The following is a 21,594-nucleotide window of genomic DNA, read 5'->3' as shown; positions in this document are numbered from 1 at the left end:
CGTATTTAGGAGGCATGTTAGTGCTCTTGAAAGGGATAGATGGATAGCACTCGCTCTAAGCAGGGCCTGTGCCATTCCAGGCCTTCCCACCCACCTCTCCCAACGCACTTCAAGTCTACACTACAAGTGCTACAGCTGCAGCGCCACTACACCACAGGGGATTTTTCTGTCACTGTAGTAAATCCACCCCCTTCAGAAGCGGAAGTTAGTTGGCAGAAGAATTCATCCATCAACCTAGCGGAGTTTACGGTGGGGGTTGGTTTGACCTAACTACGTTGCATAGAGTGTGACGTTCTTCACAGCCCCGAGTGATGTAACTAGGTTGACCTGCAGACCAGGCCTGGGAGTTCAGCCTGACCGATGGACATGCCCGACAGCATCTGAGCCAAAGCCCAGCAGCTGAGCACTGTTGAACTCCGAGAAAGTTCAGGTCTGGAGCCAAACTGTTGCTTGGATCTGTCTATAAAACAGATTAAAATAACTGCAGCGTTATTATTTGTGTTACAATAGTGCCTAGAGGCCATAACCAAGATATGGCCCTGATGGTACCAGGAATTAAGAGCTCAGTGTAAAGAGCTGCAGATGCAAAACAATTTGCCGTACACAACAACGAGCTGAATTGTATTGGTCTGATAAAACCCAGGAACTATGCTGTGTATTCTTCAGTGCCATCTACTGGCATTTTAATCTACCAACTATATAGTATATGTATGTTTTGAGCACTCCTGTAACACTAGATGCTGAACATATCCAGGGTAAAAGACTGTCCAGCCCCCTAGAGTTTACAGTCTAAATAGACAAGACACACAATGGGGGACGAGAGAAGAAATATTTCCATTTTACAGATGTGGATCTGAAGTCTAGGGAGATAATTGACTTGTGCAAAGTCACAGAAGACCTGTGCCTGAACCAAGAGTTGAGCCCAGATCCCCTGAGTCCTAACCTAGGACCTTAATCACAAGACCATCCTTCCTGTCTGTGAAGAAGGGCAATATAACAGGCACTTGGCTAAACCTTTCCCCTTCCAACACCCTAACTGTCACCGCAAAAAGGATCTGACCATGGTTCCATCAGTGCAAAATGATTCAAATGACCATTGTACAGGCTTTTGGGTTTCAGGCACACTCGAGGGCAGGGGACTGGTGACAAATGCTTTCTGCTGATAGTACTTTACGGACTTATCCACACCCTCCAGAAATGTACAGTAGGAGGGTTTAATCAAACTTAGGTTACACCTACACTTAGAATGCTACAGCAGCAGAGCTGCAGCACTTCAGTGTGCACCAGGGGTTGGCAACCTTCGGCACGTGGCCCATCAGGGTAATCCACTGGCGGGCCGCGAGACATTTAGTTTACGTTGACTAACGGCAGGCACGGCCGCTTGCAGCTCCCAGTGGCCAATGGGAGCTGCGGGAAGCGGTGGCCAGCACATCCCTGCAGGGGTTCTCCCATCAGTGTAGTTAATCCCAAGATGGGGCAGCTAGGTGGATGGAAGAATTCTTTTGATGACTTAAGCCGACATAACCTCTGGTGTGGACAGCACTAACTGTGTCTCTGAGGGGTGTGGATTTTTCGCTCCCCTGATAGATGTAGTGCTACTGATGTAACTATTCAGTGTAGACCAGCCCTTAGTCTCAGTGCAGGTCTTCTCCTGTCAGTCAGGTCCCAGAGGGGTCACTGACACCACTGCAATAATCAGTGTTGAGTAAAAGCAGCCATGATCGTGCAGCATTGTCCTGGGCTGGCAAACTAGCCCTCTGAGCCAAGCTAGGCTCAGTCTTGCCTATGATTTAGCAGGTATCCCTCAGCCTCAAGGATGAGCTGGCAATAGAAGGGTCAATTAGTGAGCCCCGCTGGATGTAATTGGGCTTAATTAGAAAGACTGAGCCCAGCTGTGGCAGTGGAGCAGCAAGAGCACTGCTGAAACAGGGCTGCAAAGGCAGTAGAAGGAAGAGAGCTCTGGAGAGAGAAAAAAGGGGAGTCAGGCTGTGTCACCCACAGGGAGCAGGGTAGGCTCCTGGGGGCTGTGAGATAGGGCTCATAATGAGCAGTGAGCTCCTCAGAGCTAAACTACTGGAGTTGTTGGGAAGTAGTGGGGGAATCCTGCTGGGGAAGAAGTGGTGTAAGAAAATCTCTGCAGGGACCAGGAAGCAGCGGATTTCAGTCAAGCCTGAGAAGGGCAGAAGAACTGTAAGTGTGGACGTTGTTTGTTAACTTTATGTGGGACCTTTAGTTACACTGCAAGGGGAGGGAACTGTTATGGGACTTGGCCAGAGAGCTGAGCCAGGGCAGGAGGTGGGAGAAGATGTGGTCTGGGCTGGCCACCAAGGTGTGTGTGAGAGGTGAAGTCCCCTGCAATACTGTGTTCAGGCACGAGGGGTGCCCTGAAGTGAGGCTGTGCACTTACAAGCATATAACAAGGCATATAACAATCTCATTAGTCACAGACTCGACTGACCCAGGGCCAAACAAGGCTCTTATCTCTACTAGAGCTCAGCAGAGAAGCCAACTGAAACCTGAAAACTAAGGGGCCAAATTCCCCCCTGTGATAGGTGGGCACAACTCCATAGTGTCTGTTATGCCAGGACTGAATTTTGCCCACCGCTAGGACTATTTAGGCTTTTCTCAACCTTTGTCTAATTCAAAAGGCCGTGTGACCGCTCTTTGCCTAACACATACACATGGATATAAGGCCTGCTCCTGCTCCCCCTGTAATCAATAGCAAAGCTCCTTTTGTGAACAGGCGCAAGATCAAACCCCGTGTGTGTAATTTCATGGGTCTCCATATTGGTTTTAGCCCTACGAAGTGAGCTGGGGGAAATCAGACCCCTAAAGTCAGGGATGGAATATCTATTACTACAGTATAGGCCATCTAGACCAGTGATCCTTAACCTTTCTCATCCGGGAATGCCCACCTCCCAATCCAGCTGGGACCACCCCCACATATCAAACAAAACAGAGCTAAGACCATAAAACCATCTTTGCCCGTGACCTCTGGTTCTGTGCCAAGCGCAGCTCGGGCAGATGTCGGAACTGGGTTTTCAACAGTATGAATGAAATCACTCCCTCTCTCGGCTAGTACCTGATTCGAAGCCCACTGAAGTCGATAGGAATCTCTCCATTGATTTCTGTGGGGTTTGCATCATGCCCCTCATCAGTTTTCACTTTGAAGGTCCCTCTGAGGTCACAGTCTGCCTGGCTCTTTAGTGATCCACAGATTCTTGCAGTAAAAACCGGGCAGGCAAGCTCTGAGCTTCTAATGTAAAAATGAGCAGAAATAACTTCAAAAGAACCCAGCCAAGCCTTTCAGGCTTTCCTCTGTCATAAAGCAGCACCAAAGGGGGCACAATGATTTGTTTTCCTTTGGAAGCCTCCTTTAAAGATCATATCCTCTGGGTAATGAGCAGGAGGAACACGTTTGCTAATAATCCTGCAGTCCCACAGATCCGACAGCAAACGTCCTCCTGCAGCAAGGACATCAGTCCACTGTATGGGGCTCATTATTGCTGCCATTTTTCTATAGCAGTTCTGAGAAGGTGGGCATGGCCAGTGCCCGCCATGTGCCCACTGAGCTGGCTGCACTTCCGAGAATCTCAGCTCCTTCCCCTGGAGCCCAAACACCAATCTCTCAAAGACATGCCCCCTCATTCGAAAGTAGGGACAACGGCAGCAGCAGCTGGACGGTAACATTCTAGGCCTCCCGCAGAGCGTGCACGCTCTCTCTCTCGCTCTCTCTCTCCCAGCCAAAGATCCAGCAGAGGAAACCTGGGAAAAAGAGAAGTGCAGGGAGCTGCAGGTGATGTGGGATTGAACCTCACCCTTGTGAATCAACACTTCAGGCTTTATTGACACTAAAAGATGGGCAGCAGCAGCGCAATAGGTAGGGGTGTGTGGTGGGGGGGGCAGGGGATAATTAGTCTGCAAGCCTGGCAGGTCGGTGACCTGCCCCCTCCTTTCCTCTCCACAAATCCCCTGACCCCAGATGCTTGCTCCTGCAGGGAAACAAGGGAAGGTAATTACATGATGCAAGAAAAGGAAGGGCGGGAAGAGAGCTCATTGTTATAACAGCAAGAGAAAAGATGGTGACATTTTGCTTTTTTCCTCCTTTAAATCTTGCTTCCCACAAATGTAGGTGCCCCAGCCGCTGTTGCCCACCTATCTAATTCAGCCACTCAATGGGCGGTGCTTCAAGCCCGGCAAGCAGCATTTAGAATCCTCCCCGGCACTGGCGCCTCGTGGTGATGTGTGACTAGACATGCTCAGCTGGTGGTAGCTCTGTGGCATGTGGTTCTGTGATAGACCCTTCCAGACAAAGCGCCTCTTTGAAAGTTAAAAAGGAGACTGATAGTTTTTAAAATGTTTTCGCTGATCCAAAATGGAATCTGGGGGTGGCTGGGTGTCATTTGAGTCCCCTCAGTTTTAACTTAGCTGCTACCCGTTGAAACCTGAGGCACAGTAAATGTGCCCTCAGCCAGCTACAAATATCAATCTTTGGGCACTTTCATAAGCTTTTCATACACAGGCTATTTAAGCTTCAATACCACTGTAAAGTGGGTAAGTAGATATTCTCAGAACCCATCTTACAGATGCGGAAACTGAGGCAAAACGGTTACGTGAGTTGTCTCAGACCGGAGAGGGAAGCAGTGTCCCAGGTGGGTGATCCTGGCTCCTAGGGCTGCGTTTACACCACCAGAGCACATCTCTTTCTTGGTGATATTAAGCAGATGCTCTCAAAGAGAGAGAGTCAGTAATGTCAACAGCCCCAAAGGCTGCTGAGAAATCTAATAATATCAGCCTTGGACCTCTGTCCAGCTCTGTACCATGGCAGGTGCTAACACCAGAGCGAGAGGCATCACACAGTAGAGTAGGTGCAGGGGGAGGGCTAGCTCAGTGGTTTGAGCATTGGCCTGCTAAACCCAGGGTTGTGAATTCAGTTCTTGAGGGGGCCACTTAAGGAATCTGGGGCAAAATCAGTACTTGGTCCTGCTAGTGAAGGCAGGGGCTGGACTCAATGACCTTTCAGGGTCCCTTCCAGTTCTGTGAGATAGGTATATCTCCATATATATTTATTTTATTTTTCTCCACCAACTTCCAATAACCTTCCTGAAAGAGGCAGAGGTTCAGAGAGGCTGGAAATAGGTAGGACTGTCAAGAGGTGGTTCCTTAAGCAAGGGTTTAACCATCACTTTTGCTTTAGGATGGTAGGCAGGTTGCCCTCATGGAAAGAGGCATGAACAGTCCCCACCAATAATGGACCCAAGTTCTCCCCACTGGCTTTGACCAGCTATGAGGGGCAGGGCGAGTTGACCAAAGCTGATCCCCTGTACCTCGAACCTCCAGCAGTGAGACTGGAAAGGGACTCCCCGCCAGAGAAGAGGGTGTATTTGTACCTGGCTCTATCAGCATTAGGCAGATTCTCATGCAGCTAACGATAAATGGAGCAATATTTGACTCCTCCGCCAGGTGGAGGCAGTGTGGATTCAGGCTGCCTGGTGCTTGGAGCTGTGCTGCTGTTCTAGACTTTGCAGATGCTTTGGGGTGGGGGAGGAATAGCTGACTACCCTCAACTACAACCAAAGCACTGGGATGCAAAAGGTCTGCTTCAATCAATAGGATTCAGCATGTGTCCCCATCACTGGCGCTGGAGCTTCCTTCCCTGCAATTACAATTGCACTTGTAATTAACACTGATGTCATAATTAAAGATGAGCAATTTGTTGCAATCAGTAGATTTTATTTTCTACCATCCAGGCTAACTGTATAATGCCCTGCTCCACTGGAAAGTTGGCACGTCAACATGACTCTGCTACACGAGGCAGCACCTGACCTGCGTTCTGTCCGAGGCATGTTGGCCAGCACACACACAGTTAATGTAGCTGCCTGAGAGCCAAAGCACAGCATCAGAGCAGATATCACAGAGAGCTTTACAGCACCAGGGCGGATATGAAGGAGAAGCATATCTGTCAGATGCTGGCATCAGGAAACGGATATACTATTTTTGTTTTCCAAGTGAACCTCACCCTTAATAACACAAGGAATCCTAGAACAAGGGGCACTTTCCATCTGTCCTTAGACGACTGACCTTGCAGATGTTGCTTGCAAATGGACCAGAATCGAATTAGATGGAGTCAGTAATTGAATGGATGACTGGCCAGCTGCCTAGTCAGGGGTTTTCACTTCCAGATTCAGCTTGTGAGCCCCCACCCCAGCCCCTAAAACTGTCCTCGTTACACAGCACTTAGAGACCTGCCTCTCTGCCCTTCCACACACTGTAGTTGTAGCCATGTCGATCCCAGGATATTAGAGAGACAAGGTGGGTGAGGTAACTGTGACAGGTTCCCCTTGGGGTGCCACCTGGAACTGGGATACCACTGAGCCCTCTGACCCACCAGCCTGGGCTCCCCCTCTCTCTGTGCTGCTGTGACAAGCTGCAAAGCCCTCCAAGCTTGCACTTTCACCAGCATTCACATAGGTAGGGACACACCCAGCTGCACTTACATGCAGGCTCTCCGACCACCAGCTTCCCAGCCTAGGCCCCTAGAGCAGTACTGTCCTGCCCTGGTCAAATCTGGCCAGTATAAGGGTTTAACACCCGGTCTGCCTCTCCCTCAATGTGAAGAGGACCATATACACTTGTGGGTACCAAGCTGAGATGTTCCCCAGACACCTTAGTCAAACATACACTGGTTTGGATTAAAACATAAAATAAGTTTATTAACTACAAAAGGATAGATTTTTAAGTGATTATAAGTGGTAGCAAATAGATCAATGCAGATTACCTAGTAAATAAACAAAAAATGCAAACTGAGCTTAACATACTAGATAGGTAGGGTATGAATTTTCAGATTCGCACCCTGAGCGATAAACAGGATGGCAGATTCTTAAGGCACAAGCTACCTTGGTTTTGTAGCTTGGGTTTCCCAGGTTTCATACTTGGGCCTGGGTCCATCACTTTTACCCCTGTTCAGTCTTTATTCCTCAGGTGTTTCCAGGTGTGTGGTTGTAGGGAGAGTGAAGTATCATCATGATGTCATTTTCTCCCTTTTATATCTTCTTCCCACTTGCTGGAAAGCTCTTTTGCTGTGACCTGGGTCAAACAGTTCCCATTGTGTAGTGCTAGCTCTGAGAGGTTTCTAGTGTACATAGTTCCTGGGGTAAGCCGGGTGCTTGTGTGCATTTCCTCAGTAAGCCGTTAACATTGTTTGGCCTTTTTACCCTTGTACCTGAAAGGCTGGTTGTGGCTGTTTTTAACCTTACAACATGTTTCAGTAACGCAAACGTAGCCTAACTTCACATGCGCCGATAGCACCTACCATCCAACGAGATATTACTGTCTAGCAGATCAAGACTTTCAGAATGGTCCCTCACAAGGCACGCTTTGTACAAAACATATTCTAATTACATGACAGTGGTGAATAAGGGGGTGCCAGGGTGTCGTAGTAATATCTTCTATTGGACCAACTTCTGTTGGTGAGAGACAAGCTTTCATGAGCCGCACAGAAAAAGGAGAGCTCTGTGTGGATGGAAAGGCTTGTCTCTCTCACCAAAGGAAGCTGGTTCAATAAAGAGATTCCCTTCCCCATCTTGTCTCTCTCAGGAATTAGGCAGTTAAGAGTAGTCTTGGAGTCAGTGGGGTGTGAATGCTCAGGTGAGCTGTTATTGAGTGAGGAGTTGAAGTGCCTCCTGCTTTAAAATCATGAGGTTTTTACAGTTAGGTGTCTGTTTTTCTTATCTATCCATTTTTTGGAAAGGAGAGTCGAATGGAAGTGGAGAGTGTCATCTATGTGCCGAGCTAATTGGGAAGCCATTTTGGGATGTGCAGTGTATCTCTCCCGTACTCCCCACTTATAAAGTTGTCTCGGAGGATGAGCCATATTGAGGGGAAAGGGGTATCCCTCGCCAATGAAAGGAGCTGCTTCAAGGGAAGGGAAGCCATTTTGGGGATGGAGGAGGTGCACTCTACATGGAGAGCAGCTTCAAGGGAGGAGAGGTGGAGGCACATTCTCTAAGCATTCAGGACTGGCAGTAAACATGTGTACTCAAAGAGAACTAGTATCAAAGCCCTGCCATGGGGCCTAGCATATCAGACCCATGACTTACGGTTAGGAGCTATGAGTTCCAATCCTGGCCCTGCCGACAACGTGCTGTGTGACGTTGGGCAGGTCATTTTGCCTTTCTACACCTCCGCTTCCCCTCCCACCCTTCATTTATTAGACTGGAAGATCTCTGTGGCAGAGACGGCCTGTTACAATATGTACTGTCAGTGCCTGGCACGCTGGCACCCTGATCTTATTGTGCAAATACCAACAGAGGCAGGTATTCTGTTCTCCTCCTTCAGTTTGCCTGTTTGTTCTGGTCTAGCTCAGATTTTTCTCTAGTGCCCATCCTTGTGACATCTGAGGTACTGAACCAGTCTGCTGGCCTGCTGTACTTATAATGGGTGCTTATAAGTTCACCTCTGGCATAACTCATGGTGGAGATGTGGTCCATTATTATGAGAAGCAGCAATAACACTGTAGCTTCATCTTAAATGCTATAATCTCCTCCCAAGGTAAGGAGATGATGTCAACCATGCTCACAGGTCTGGGTTTGTTATTTTATTCTATTGCAGGCTTGCCTGACTGCGCTAATATTTAATAGTTTTAGATGAAGACTCATACCTGGGAATAGTCTGTTGATTAATCCTGGAAGCTCCACTAAGAAGACCGTTCCTTGGACTGGAAAAATCTTGCATTCCCTTTCCTTGCACAGGCAGTAGTCAACTACATACAGCAATTATGGGCCTTTTCCTAGGCAGAGGGAAAATCCTGCTTTTCTAACAGACACATGCGTCACCTCTTCCATGTGTATGTTTTGTAACTGAGGCTGCCATAGAATGAGGAAAAAGCATATCTGAGAATTATGACTGAGAATTCAATTAACTCTGTGGAAGCCGGATAGTAACTTTTTAGCTTGAGTCATTCATTTTGAAGTAGGACTCTTAAGTTATGTCTACACTTTAGAGCTGGGGGTGTGATTCCCACCTGGCATAGACATACTCCCTCTAGTTCTCATCCACCTAGTGCACTAAAAATAGTAGTGTCGCCACGGTAACGTGAGCAGCAGCATGAGCTAACTGACCTATGTACCTACAGGGTCAAGGTGGGTTTGTACTCAAGGCGGCTAGCTGCTGTCTCTCTCACTGTGGCTACACTGCTATGTTTAGCATGCTAGCTCCATGAGAGCAACAGGGAGTAGATGTATGCAACCTGGGAATCACATCCCTAGCGCCAAGTGTAGACATTGGCCCAGCTATAATATTTCACTGAAGTAGGAGGTGGGGGTATATTTAACAAGGGGGAGGGTGGTTTTGTCGTTAAAGCAATAGTCAGGAGACTTGGGTTCAAATCCTGCTTCTGCTACAGACCTACTAAATGGCAGAAGACAAATCACTTCGTCTCTCTCTTGCCCATCTGTGAAATGGAGATTATAACACTTTTTGCTGCCAAAAATCATTGACATGGCTTCTTGAAATTCATGAAAACAGTTTGCGTTCTTTGAAAATTTCTGGTATTTCACAGAAACGAACATTTTGATTCAGTTTGAAATGAAAAAGTTTGGTTTGTGTGTTCAAATTAAAATTAAAGATTTGGGGGTTTCATTCTCCTGGCATGTCTCTTTCCCTGCCCCCCCTACCCTCCAGTTATATCCCATGAGGAAAGGAGGAGAGAAGAGGCAAGAAAGCAGTGGGGGAAAAAAACAAAAAAAGTAAACCAAACCCCATCACTTTTAGTTTTGATTCAAATGTAAACAAAACATTGAAAAATTCAATGAAGATTTTCAAATGCCATAAAATTTTTTCTTTTTCTTTGAAATTATTAATGGAAACTGCAGTTAGATGTTCAGCTGCGTGTGTGTGTGTTCGCCCTGTGTGCTGCTCCAGCTCTGGAGAGACAGCCGGCACAGCAAACCTTGAGCGAACCGCCCAATGACCACAAGATCTGTTAAGGTATGAAGGTCAGGTTTATTGTTGACGAAGTATGGTAATAGCATCTGGCAGACTCTATGAGGATGCTAAGACATGAATGCCCATGACAATGGACCAGCTCAGTGAATGGGGGGACTTTCCATTTCCCCCCTTGGCCGGACAAAGATACTCCCTCTGAGATACATCTTTATACCCATACAAACAAGTTAGTACTGCCTCCGATATGGCTAGTTATCACCTTGGTTCAATCAGAACATCTCTATTACGTACTGTCATCCTGACCTTATCTTTTACGAGGGGTCAGTGTGTTTCTGTTATCCTTGGGGAATGTTTCTGTACCATTCTTGGCATTGGGATGTTCTGGTACCTCTTGATATTGGGATGTGTTTGTGTGCATACTCTGTGACTAGCACTTCTTAGGAATGTGTATTTCTGCAATATCAACCCTATTCTTGCCAGATTGTGAGAGCAGGTCCTGCCTCAGATCAGGCCTCTGATGCAAGAGCTTATGTCTCAGGCTCTCTTCCTACTACAGAAACTAACTGCTATTGTTCAAGCACTCTGTTTCCTACCTCACAGGGTGATGTGAGGATAAGTATGCAAATGTTTGTCAAATGCTGGTGATAAAAGCCATATATGTACCTAGATGATAGTACGAGTTGAAAAATTTCCCATGGAAAAATCTGTGGGAAACTTTCCATGTGTTCTGTAGAAAAACTTGTATTTTTGAATACTTTTTTTTTTTTCCAGTCAACTCTACTAGATTTGTCGTAACTTCTTCCAAGTGCTCATTTGGCTCTTAGTATGGAAAAATACGATATTTAAAAAAAAATTAAATACAAGTTTAAATTAGTAGCAATCGCTGCAGGATGAATTTCTCATCATCGGCCTGCTCCTGCTCCATTCAAGTGAATGGAACTACAGCATGTAATTAAAGTCAAGCAGGTACATGAGTGTTTTGGGGCCCGGTCCAAGCCCACTGAAGGCTCCCATTGTCTGCACTTGGCTTTGGAACAGACCCCTGCTAAACTATTGATAGGCTCAAGCATGTGCTTAAGTCAGTCATAGGCTGGCTGGTGCCTTTTACTACACATGTAAAACTGGGCCTATTCGTGCATTCTGTGCACAAAGGTGGCTGAACATCATATGCTCAAATTTTCTCCCCTCCCACCCCCCAAATAAATAAAATCCACCCGTTGGCGGAGTCTGAGGTCCTGATCCTGCAGTGAGCTGTGCACCCACTCACAATGCAGTGCATCAGGATCCAAGCTTTGACAATTTCGGCTCAAAGGGGAGTGCTTCAGAAAGTTATGAGCAAGAGACAATGGCTTTATATCTGAAACCATGCTGCAAACTTAACTCCAGCACTCACTGTTTCAGCTTTCTCGGCTTCTGTGGGCTGGCTTTTATGCTTAAGACAAAAGAGTTCTTGTGTTCTCTGATCTTCTTACATGCCATGGCTCAGTGTAATTTACCATAGGCCCTGCTTGATACGCATTCAGCTCTGGGTGAAAGGCTGCAGCTTCAATTTTTTATAAGCCAGATCGCGCTGAGTTTGTCTGTTAGGATAAAAGAACAAAAGGATGGAGAAGTGGGAGACCCCATTTGTGTCAGAAGTTCTCCTCAATGATAGGAAATCTTACAAATAAGCAGCTTAGTGCTGCCTTTTTCATCTGTTGGCTCTGTTTCCGAGGGAGGTAAATACACTATGTATGTAAAATACACAGGTAGGCTTACAGGTTTTAGGTGTGCGGTCCTCCCACAGAGGGAAGGACCTGGGTGCTATATTGTTAGATATAAAAATAGCTCAAAACCTAAAACCCCTGAATTAAAAAAACAAAACAAAACAAAAAAAAAACAGTTAAGTTGCTAAGTGACAACAGTTCAGCATGGCTGGGAAGATCCTGCACCACACCTTGGCTCATACACGCCCTGGCATGGTCCACTCCAGGGTATATGCCTGGGATGGAGTCAGATGTGGAAAGGAGTGCACTGGCGGGCAGGGAAGGAGGAGCAACTGTAGCATTCAGCACTACTGGCATTCTTGGCTGCAGAGCAGCCCATGGGCAGCCATCGGGAACTTCTGTAAATCAGAGCAGCCGTGTGTGTGTGTGGGGGGGGGGGGGGGCGGCTATGTGCATCCTTGGTGCAGGCATAATCCATGTGGCCCAAAGGTGGCGTAAAGCGACCCCTCTGCCTCACCCCCATTAGCCTTCTGTGCTGTGCCTGTGAGAAGATGCAGCACAGAATCTATCCACTGTGTTTCTGTTTATCATGTGGCTAGTGTCAGCTTGATAATGCCTTTGATGATTCGCTTCCTCGCTGTGAAGGGTTTGGGTTCCGTAAATGATACGGTAGATGGCTACATGGCCATTACTTAGCAACCTCAAGAGTGTGTGTGTGTATTTTCCAGGATTGGTTTTGGTGTTTTTTTTTTTTTTGTTTGTTTTTTTTTGTTACAAGTTTCATTTGTTATGTTGTGTATAAAGACACGTATTTTAAATTAATAGGCTGGAGCGAGGGACTCTGGGCGAGCTAATAATGGCTGGAGACCAACCTCTACTTTTCCCTCATCAATTACGGTAGTGCCCAGTGCTAGGCACTGCACATAGACTGAGTGAGAGCCAATCCCTGCCCAGGAAGGCTTACAGTCTAAAAAGACAAAACCGATGTAAGAAGTAATGACGTTTACATATATGGAACTGGTTCTCCAGGGCTCTCCACCTCATGCAGTCATTTGCACCTGCGCAAAGCAAGCGGGACATTCACAAATACCTCACATGGAGCAAGGCAACACAGAATTACGCCTGAAATCACCAGGTGAATTAAGTTACTTGCCCAAGGTCACAAACAGAGGCCTTAGTAGAGCTGGGAATTAAATGCGGGTCTGCACAGTCCCAGTCTAATGCCTTAACCACAAGACCGTCTTTCCTTCTACCTTTGAAAACGGCTCATGGCATGAGCCAGTATCAGGACCTAATTCACCTACCTATCGACATTTATAAAGCACTTGTCACTGTGGTGTTTTAGCACTGATTAAGGACAAGTGAGGCTGAGCAGTCAGTAAAATCTGTGTCCTGTGTGTTTTCGGTGTTGCGAGGGAGTGTTATTTTATTGAACTGAGGGAAGGGAACATTGGAAACTTCAGAGAAATTAGAAAATGTTCATGCCTTGCTTTTTGTAACCTCAAAAATCCTTATAGTGTTCAACATTTTTGGAGCAAATTCTAGTTGTCAATGTGGTTTAGCCTTTAAAAATAATAATAAAAAAAAAATCAGGAAGATTCTGTTTCTGCCTCTGTCCCTAGCTTCCTTTGGTATGTTGCTAACGGCATCTGGGCCAGTTTCTGATGCCAGGTATGCCGGTGGAAATATGGAGCATCTCCCACTGACTTCAGTGGAATTCATTTGGATTTACACTGGAGTAACTGAGATCAGAATCTGGCCCTCTGTGTCAAAGTTGACCTGTCTAGAAAATGGGAAGTAATATCATCCCTCCCTAGGGACAGTGGCGTTTATTCCATGAGGGTTGTGAAATGTAGGCATTTATTAAGGCTGAGCTTTTCAAAGGGGCCTAAGGAGTTAGGCACCCAACTCCCATGAAAATCTTTGAGACTCTTGAGTGGAAGACATGGGTTGGCCCTAGAACTCGGCACCAGTGTCCATTTCCCCATACGGTCCTTTCAGCAGGGAATGCAGAAGTAAGTGCAGGAGTCACGTTCCCGGATCCTGAAATTTTCTTTCAAAATAGAGAAGGAACCTGAACCAATGGATACTGAAAATATTCTGTCCCCGTGATATTTCCCCATTTGGCTTGATGAATTTAGAAACATGTCTCGTCTTCAGCTTAAGACATCTTATTATTCCTGCCTTGGGGAGCTGCCATAAGCTTTTATGTATGTGCAACCAAAAGGCTTTGTTCTGTGGACCATCCCAGAAAGCATGTGTGCGCAGAGACCAGGACTGTTCGATTTCATTTAGCTGGTGATTGCTGGGGTAGAAGAAGTGTGTGATTGCTTCTCTTTGGAATTCAGGAATTGCTGTAGAATCCTCTTCTGTTGTTGTCTGAAATTCTGCTTCACATTTTGCTTTGATGTGCTGTGACTACTGTCTCTCAGAGCTTAATTTAGAGCTGTTCAAAGAATGTTTAGATCTCCTTTCAGATTCAATCGATTTCGTTCTGAGATTTCACGTATTTGGCCTGCAAACAAATATGCTTTTTCTTTTGAGATCCGAAGAAGTGGGTATTCACCCACGAAAGCTCATGCTGCAAAACATCTGTTAGTCTATAAGGTGCCACAGGATTCTTTGCTGCTTCTACTAGGATAGAATGATGCCTTCTGCCTCTTGGTTGCTAGTCTGAACTCAGTCCAAAGTCACCTTGATGTCAATGTTTGCTGTTCTTTGGGATTGTGCAGTGGCCTATGTGAAATAGGTCAGTCATCTCAATCCGTTTGCTAGCGGCAAGATGTGTACATCACAAGAATCACCATGTTAACTAGCACTCACTTGATTTTTTTTTTTTTTTTTTGCCCAGCAATCTCAACAGCAAACCAAACACTAAATGGGGCCTGGAGACTTAACTCCCTAGAACTGCTACTTCCAGGTGAGGCTTATTGGTAGGACAGTGTGAAGAAGCTTGCACTATATTACCCATCGTCCACCTGTTCTTCAGGTAGAGGGTTTCATAGACTCGTAGACTTTAAGGTCAGAAGGGACCACCATGATCATCTAGTCCGACCTCCAGCACAATGCAGGCCACAGAATCTCACCCACCCACTCCTGCAACAAACCCCCAATCCATGTCCGAGTTACTGAAGTCCTCAAACTGTGGTTTGAAGACCTCAAGCTGCAGAGAATCCCCCAGCAAGTGACCCGTGCCCCATGCTGCAGAGGAAGGCGAAAAACCTCCAGGGCCTCTGCCAATCTGCCCTGGAGGAAAATTCCTTTCCCAGCCAGAACAAGCCTGGAGGGAGGCAGCTTGGTGTGGCAGGTAGTGTATCAGACTTGGGTAGAGAAGATCCAGGTTCTAGTCTTGGCTCTGCTATTAACTTAGCATTTGATCTCAGTCAGTACATTTTGGGTGGATTTTCAAAAATGCTGCCTTAACTCTGCTCCCACTAAAGTCAAGGGACAGCTTCCAAAGCATTCACAGTTCACCTAACTCTGCTGTCAGTAAAGTCCATGGTAAAATACTCTATTGTCTTCAGCGGGAGCAGAGTCAGGCCAATCCTGAGCACCTCTGGAAAGCCCCTTCTTGCCTCCACCTAGGTCAAATAGTCTTGTACATTTCACGAGCCATAAACTCAACCCTCCCCACCCCCGCCCAAAAAAAATCTGTCTAGAAGCTTATTTTTGAGGGGGATACAGGTTACACTGCCCTTTGATTTAGAAAAAGAAGGCTCAAAATGAAGATATGGTTGTCTCAATCACCTTTGAGATGTTGTTTTGTCCTTAGAAAAGTCTTGTTTAATACAACTCTTCTAGCCTGACTCAAAAGCAAGAACTTTACAGATTACATTTTCAAAACTCATGGGCAAGCAATTTTGCTCTGGCTCTCTATGAGTAGAGGTAATATGTCGACAGGTGACTCTACAGTGATGTATACACAACCCCCCACTGGTGTTTACAAATTAAAATAATTGCATCCCTATCCCTACCATTTACACATGTAACTACTTAGGCTTCTCATAAATGGTGGGGAAGGATGGTCTTGTGATGAAGGCACAAATCTCTTGAAATGATTCATCGTACTGAGGTTTACTCAAGACACCCTATATATGGTTCCATCCACAGCTCCTAGAACTGAAAAAAAAATTAAAATTTCTTATTAAAATCATGCCTATAATTGCCATTGCAGCTGTCCATCAAAACAAAGTAAAGCATAGGAATGATTTCTGCCTAGAACAGCACTAACAATGTGTTCAGTTGGCATCTTGTGTAAAAGGTTACAGATGTCGCTTTTATCATTACAGGTGAAATGTAAACCCTGGATGTGACTCCTTTTTTTTTTTTTTCCCCAAATCATCATTCAGAGCTGGAAGATCATCTTTCATGGTCATATATGTATCAAGAACTTTTTCATTCATAAGAAGCAAAATAAATAGCTGCTCTGTCTCTTACCCATAGGATCTCACCTCCTGATCCTTGAACTACTAGAGGCGTTAGCAGTTCAAATGAATGGTTAGAGTCCTACAGTGTTGGCAAAAATGTAAACACCTTTATGAAATCTATGCCTGCAGCTGTATCGCCTGGGGCTGTGACCGCAACAGATCTCATAAGCGAAGCACAGTTGAGCCTGTTGTCATTTGGAGATGAGACTTCCAGTAAAACCTAGGTGCTGCAGCCCTGTGAAACTCTTCCAAAAATGTAGTGACCTAGCCAGAAAAATGACTCGTCTGCCCTTTATCAGGATGGCTGCCTAGGGAAAAAAATTGAATATTTTTTCATAAACTGACTTACCAAGCGAGGGAGGAATTTTGCATGTTGCCCATGAGTGGGACTTGGCAGAGCTGTGTTGGTGCTCCGGTGGCTATATGCTGCTGTGGTGACGTGGGAGCTGTCAAAGCCAACCAGCAGGCAGGGGGAAGAGGAGATTTCCCAAGCTTAGGCATTGCATTGGGGGCCATGGCGACTGGCACAGTGGGGATTCTGGGTGGTGCTCCTGCCCATAGGCCGCTCAGGGTGGGGCTGCTGTAACTTAGAGCAACCCCCAAGATGTCTGGAGGCCATTTTGGTCTCTAAAGCAGCCCCGAGTTGAGAGGGCCCAAAGCTGCCTTAGTTCTCCCCATCTCTGCAGGCATGGCAGGGTCACCTGTCCAAGCCACCACTCCTGCATTCCCAGCACCCGGACTTGATGTCACGCATTGAGTGGGCTGCTAGAGTTGTGGGGCTTTGCTGCCAGCGGTCACTGTAGCACCTGCTCCCCCTGCCGGCTCTGAGCAGGGAAAATGCAGCTGGCAGGAGTAAGCGAGCAGCAGCTAGTGGGGGAGGCAATAGGGACATGGCCATTACTGGCTCCAGAAACCTGCCAGCCTGCGCCCAGCCCAGAGACACTTCACCCACCTGCCCCCGTCTTCCTCCTGGGAGCCTCCACATACCCACTTTTCTTCACCAAGCTACTCTACTACTAACGCTAGGTACTGCCCAGCCTCCCCCCCGCCCTTCCCCCACATGAGCTATTCGTTGCTTCCCTCAGCCACTGAGGTTGCTTAATCTCCTCCCCTCCACACATCCTGTACAGCCCACAAACCTACCTCCCCCCAGCCACCTCCATGCACCCGCTCCATCCAGCAACCCCCCAACTACACCCATCTTTTGCTCGGACACCCCTCACAAACCCAGCTCCCCTGACAGTGCCCTCCCACTCCCTAGCCACCTGCTACAGCTGCCAGGCTTTGCACATTTACAAATAATTGGAATGAAAAGTTCCATGGAGTGGCACAAAACGTGGCAGGTATGTGCTCAGGCTGCCAGTTTTGTACTGGGCCTTGAAGGTGGTACAGCACAAAATCTCACCCAGGCTTTACAGTGTATTGTGATCCTTTTGGGCAGTGTTGCCTGATGGATAGAGCACTAGGCTGGGACTCAAGAGACCTGGGTTCTATTCACAGCTTTGCCACTGCTATGCTGGGTGACCTTTGGCAAATCACTTTGTGCCTCAGTTTCCCCCTCTGGGAAGTGGGAATAATGATACTGATCTTTTGTGTAAAGTGCTTTGAGATCTATGGAGGAAAGGTGCTCTGTAAGAACTAGGTGGTAGGAGTACTATTTGGGATGAATGGTGCCGTATAAACGTTAGGTGTTGCTAGTCATCACTTTCATTCTTCTGAAGTTGTCCAGCAGGAATTAAAACTAACACTGTGCACCTGTGCGGTAGCGCCCCCTAGTGTTGAATGGTGCACAAAATGCCACACGAGCCGGTATTTACATCCTGTTTGAGGAACAGCCACCTAAGCATTTCAACTGCGCATTAAATAGTCTTTATTTTTAACCGGGGGATCTCAAAGCACTTCAGAAGCGTTAATTAATTAACCCTTGCAACTCCAACGCGAGGTAGGTGTGTATATAACATTACTCTCTCCATTTTACAGGTGGGGAAACGGAGACAGTGGAGTTCAGTAACTTGACCAAGGTGTGTCAGATTCAGTGGCAAAGATGGGAGTAAACCCAGGTGCCCTCACTTCTGTGCCTATGCCCTGAGCATAGACAGCACTGTCCTCTGACTGCATTGCCGTGTTTTGTGTCCGATCATGAGCTGCACGGGGAGGGGAGAACGCGAACGGTGCTCCAGGGGGAAGCTGGGCATCAGGATCTCATTGACGGCCACTTGAACGACCCCCTCGCTGCTGCGAGAGCAGTGCCAGGGGTACTAGAGTAAAGGAGAATCAGGGCCTCAAAGCTGATAAGCTTGATTGGAGTAGAGGGGTGCGCGCAGGGCCAGGGCCAGAGTAAGACCTTTAGAGGCCCTAAGCACTGAAAAGATTATGTTGCCCCCTCCATATGTAATTCAAAATAAAAGCAATACTAGAATATATCAATAATAAAACAGAGATTTATTGCAATACATGACAGGATCTGATTTCCTCGCATTATTTCGATCTACGCTAGTAGGACTCCCCCCTGGTGTAGGTGGGGATAAGTAATAAAAAAGAGAGCAGAAAAACGGGGGAAGGGTGTGTAGTGGAGTGTAAGGAAGTCTAACAAAGTTCTGATTTTTCCCATGATGCCGACTTCCATGCTTTTTTGAAATATCAAATATCACATTGTGGAAGTAGAGAAAGAACTGACAGGGATGTGTAGAGGATTTTAATGCATAACAGTATATGTTAGCAAGAGTTAGGCGAGCTGTAACGCTAATAACGCAATAACTGTTTAAAAAAAAAAACCCTCTTTTTTTTGGTGCCCGCTGCTTTGCTGGTGCCCTAAGCACGTGCTTAGTCTGCCTATCGGGTACTCCAGCCCTGTGCGGGGATGCGTGAGACAGACTCGTAGGGATGGAGCGGTGTAATATACTGGGTCAGATGACAGTGGTAGATGGCCCTGTGTATTTCTCATTCCCAGTAACAGAACTGCATTCTGTGTTGCAGTCTGCAGCAGCAAGCTAATGAACTGATGTTTATCTTCACGGCTGCCCTTGAGAAGGGCCTCTGCAGCAGGCACCTTACAATTTACATGGATTTGTAAGGAGTGTGCCCCTCCCTCTGGTATGTGTGGGAAATGGGCCAGATCCTGCTCCCACTGACGTGAATGGCAAAGCTGCCACCGGTGCTCTGCCTGCATGGAGCTTGTTGAAGGATGGGGACGTAAAGAGGCACAAAAGCAGGTGAAGGCTTGGGGGTGGGGAGAAGTCAATGAATGAGGTGGTGATTGGCACCATAGTAAAAGACAGTTTCTGCCCCCAGAGAAATGACAAGCTAAATAGATAAGACAGACAAAGGGTGGCAGGCGAAATTATTCACTGCCTCTCCCCTTAGGGAAAGGGGGAATGTGAGTGTGTTTACATGGATTGTATTTTAAACAGAAGCAAATCCAGCTCACCAATTCCACCCCTCCCCCATCACAATTAACCCTTAAGAACACTCATCAATGGAAAAAAAACCCACCTCGACCAACGCTCATTGTGGCAGGGCCGCCCAGAGGATTCAGGGGGCCTGGGGCAAAGCAATTTTGGGGGCCCCTTCCATTAAAAAAAAATAGCAATACTATAGAATACTATATCTCGTGGGGGCCTGGGGCAAATTGCCACACTTGCCCCCCCCGCCCCTCCGCATTGTGGCCCAGGTCCCATAAGCCCGTGGTTTGCAGCATACCCTCCAGGTCAGTAGGTTTGGGTATTTCAAACCACAGTGGTGAGTGCAGCAGCCACTGGACTTCTATGATGGCATAACAGCTCCTCTGTCCCGACTGTGTGGTTTTAAGTCTCCCGCATGCGTATGACCTGGTCCTTGGTTTGTTTTTAAAGCCTATTGTAATGATTGAAACAAGAGACTGTCAATGGCTCCTAAGGCAAGAGCATTTGTGAGGAATTATTCTCTCTTTATTTTTTATTTTATTTTAAGCAGTTTTGATCAAAAAAAGAAATTCCCTCCCACTCATAAATCCAGAGGTTTTAGTGCAAAAGCTCGGAGCCTGCTTCAGGTGTGTTTTGATCTGAGGCCCTTCCCACAATGTGCGTACGGTCTGTGCTGTAACAAGGTTCAAAGGGATGAGAGCGGGAGCCTAACCTCTGCATCTCCTGGCTTTAGCCACAAGCTTAATGCCATATAGCGATGGTTTGTCTGTCAGTTTTTCTCTGTGCATCAGACATGCTGTACTCCTGTCCAATTTCATGATACTGCATGTTCCAAAAGATTTGTCATGTGCCTGTGCATGAAATATATGTCAGTGCTGTGGATTCCAATGTTAAAAGTATTCTCTGCGGCTCCTGAGTACACTTTCCTTTGGACAGATAGCTCCCTGTCTCCATAAACCAGCGACCTCAGAAGGAAAGATCATAGAGAATTCTCCCACCTCCCTACTCTTTATACGGTAGAATCCAGTGCTTTAAAGATTCACTTAACTGGATTTGTGTCAAGAAACGTCATTTTTTCTTAAGAGCTGAACTATGTGCTTGGCATTTTAAAATTATGCAGCTCAGTTACTCCTATAAATAACTATCATATTCAGAAAAGCTAATGTCTGCCTTGCTACTGTGAATGCCTTCAGTAATTAATCCTTAGCCTCTGCACTGATTTGTTTTCTGCTACCTTTTGCTGCTTTGGATGCTAATTGTGTGCAGTGTTAGGAAGGGAGGGTCTCTAGTTCTCTAATAAGCCTTTATTTGTTTTTGTTCCTCTAATCTTTCTTCCCATTTGATTAAAGTGAGTTTATTTCATTTTTTCCATAATAAATAATATGTAATCTCTGGCTAGCTAGGATTTAAAGTAATTTGACTTTATTTTATGTGCTTAAAGCTAAGCATATGCTTAAGTACTTCACTGAATCAGAGCCTAAACGATAGTTGTTCAATTTCCTAATATAAACTTACCAGGTAATACTTTCAGAAGTGCCTAAGTTGCTTTTGAAAATGGGACTGTGCTGCAATCACTTTTGAATTCCAATCACACAGTTCAACTCCTTGGGACTAAGGAGTTGAAATGCTGAATGCCAAAGTCAGTGCTGAAAATGGGACTGGTGCCTCTTGTGGCTTAGATGCTTTGAAAATATTACCCACTCCCTTTGTAGTACTGCAACATTAGGGTTATTATCTAGCTCAGTGTTCCCCAACACGGTGCCCGTGAGCACCATGGCGCCCGCCGGGGCATCTATGTGCTCCCGCGTACTGGCCAGCGGACAAGCATCCACCAAAATGCTGCCAAAATGCGGCATTACCAAGAGGCGTCGCCGCTGAAATGCCGCTGATTTTCGGCGGCAACGCCTCTCGACGTTGCCGCTTCTCGGCAGCATTTCGGCAGATGCTTGTCCGCCGGCCACAGTCCTCGGTGGCTCGTCATCTGGTGCCTGCCACCCGGAAAAGGTTGGGGACCACTGATCTAGCTGTTAAAACATTATCAAAGAGCATCATGGGAGTGGGTGAGCCGGTTCTGACACTGTTTTCCTGTACCGATATTCCGTATCTTCCTACTGT

The 21,594-nt window shown here is 46.6% G+C and overlaps 1 protein-coding gene and 1 long non-coding RNA gene across 2 annotated transcripts in view; both read left to right on the top strand.

Moving 5' to 3' along the window:
- SCD5 (stearoyl-CoA desaturase 5) overlaps nt 1–21,594 on the top strand; it is a 70,251-nt gene that overhangs the window by 9,862 nt on the left and 38,795 nt on the right. The gene's annotated exons all lie outside the window — the stretch shown is intronic.
- On the top strand, nt 1,945–16,146 carry LOC120407081. The gene is made up of 3 exons (XR_005599780.1): nt 1,945–2,190; nt 14,503–14,571; nt 15,941–16,146. It is a non-coding gene; the product is annotated as an uncharacterized LOC120407081 (long non-coding RNA).

This window comes from Mauremys reevesii, linkage group 5 (assembly GCF_016161935.1).
Source record: "Mauremys reevesii isolate NIE-2019 linkage group 5, ASM1616193v1, whole genome shotgun sequence".
Lineage (NCBI taxonomy): Eukaryota > Metazoa > Chordata > Testudines > Geoemydidae > Mauremys > Mauremys reevesii.
The sequence above is the reverse complement of the archived record's forward strand: the minus strand, read 5'-3'. Positions and strand labels throughout refer to the sequence as shown.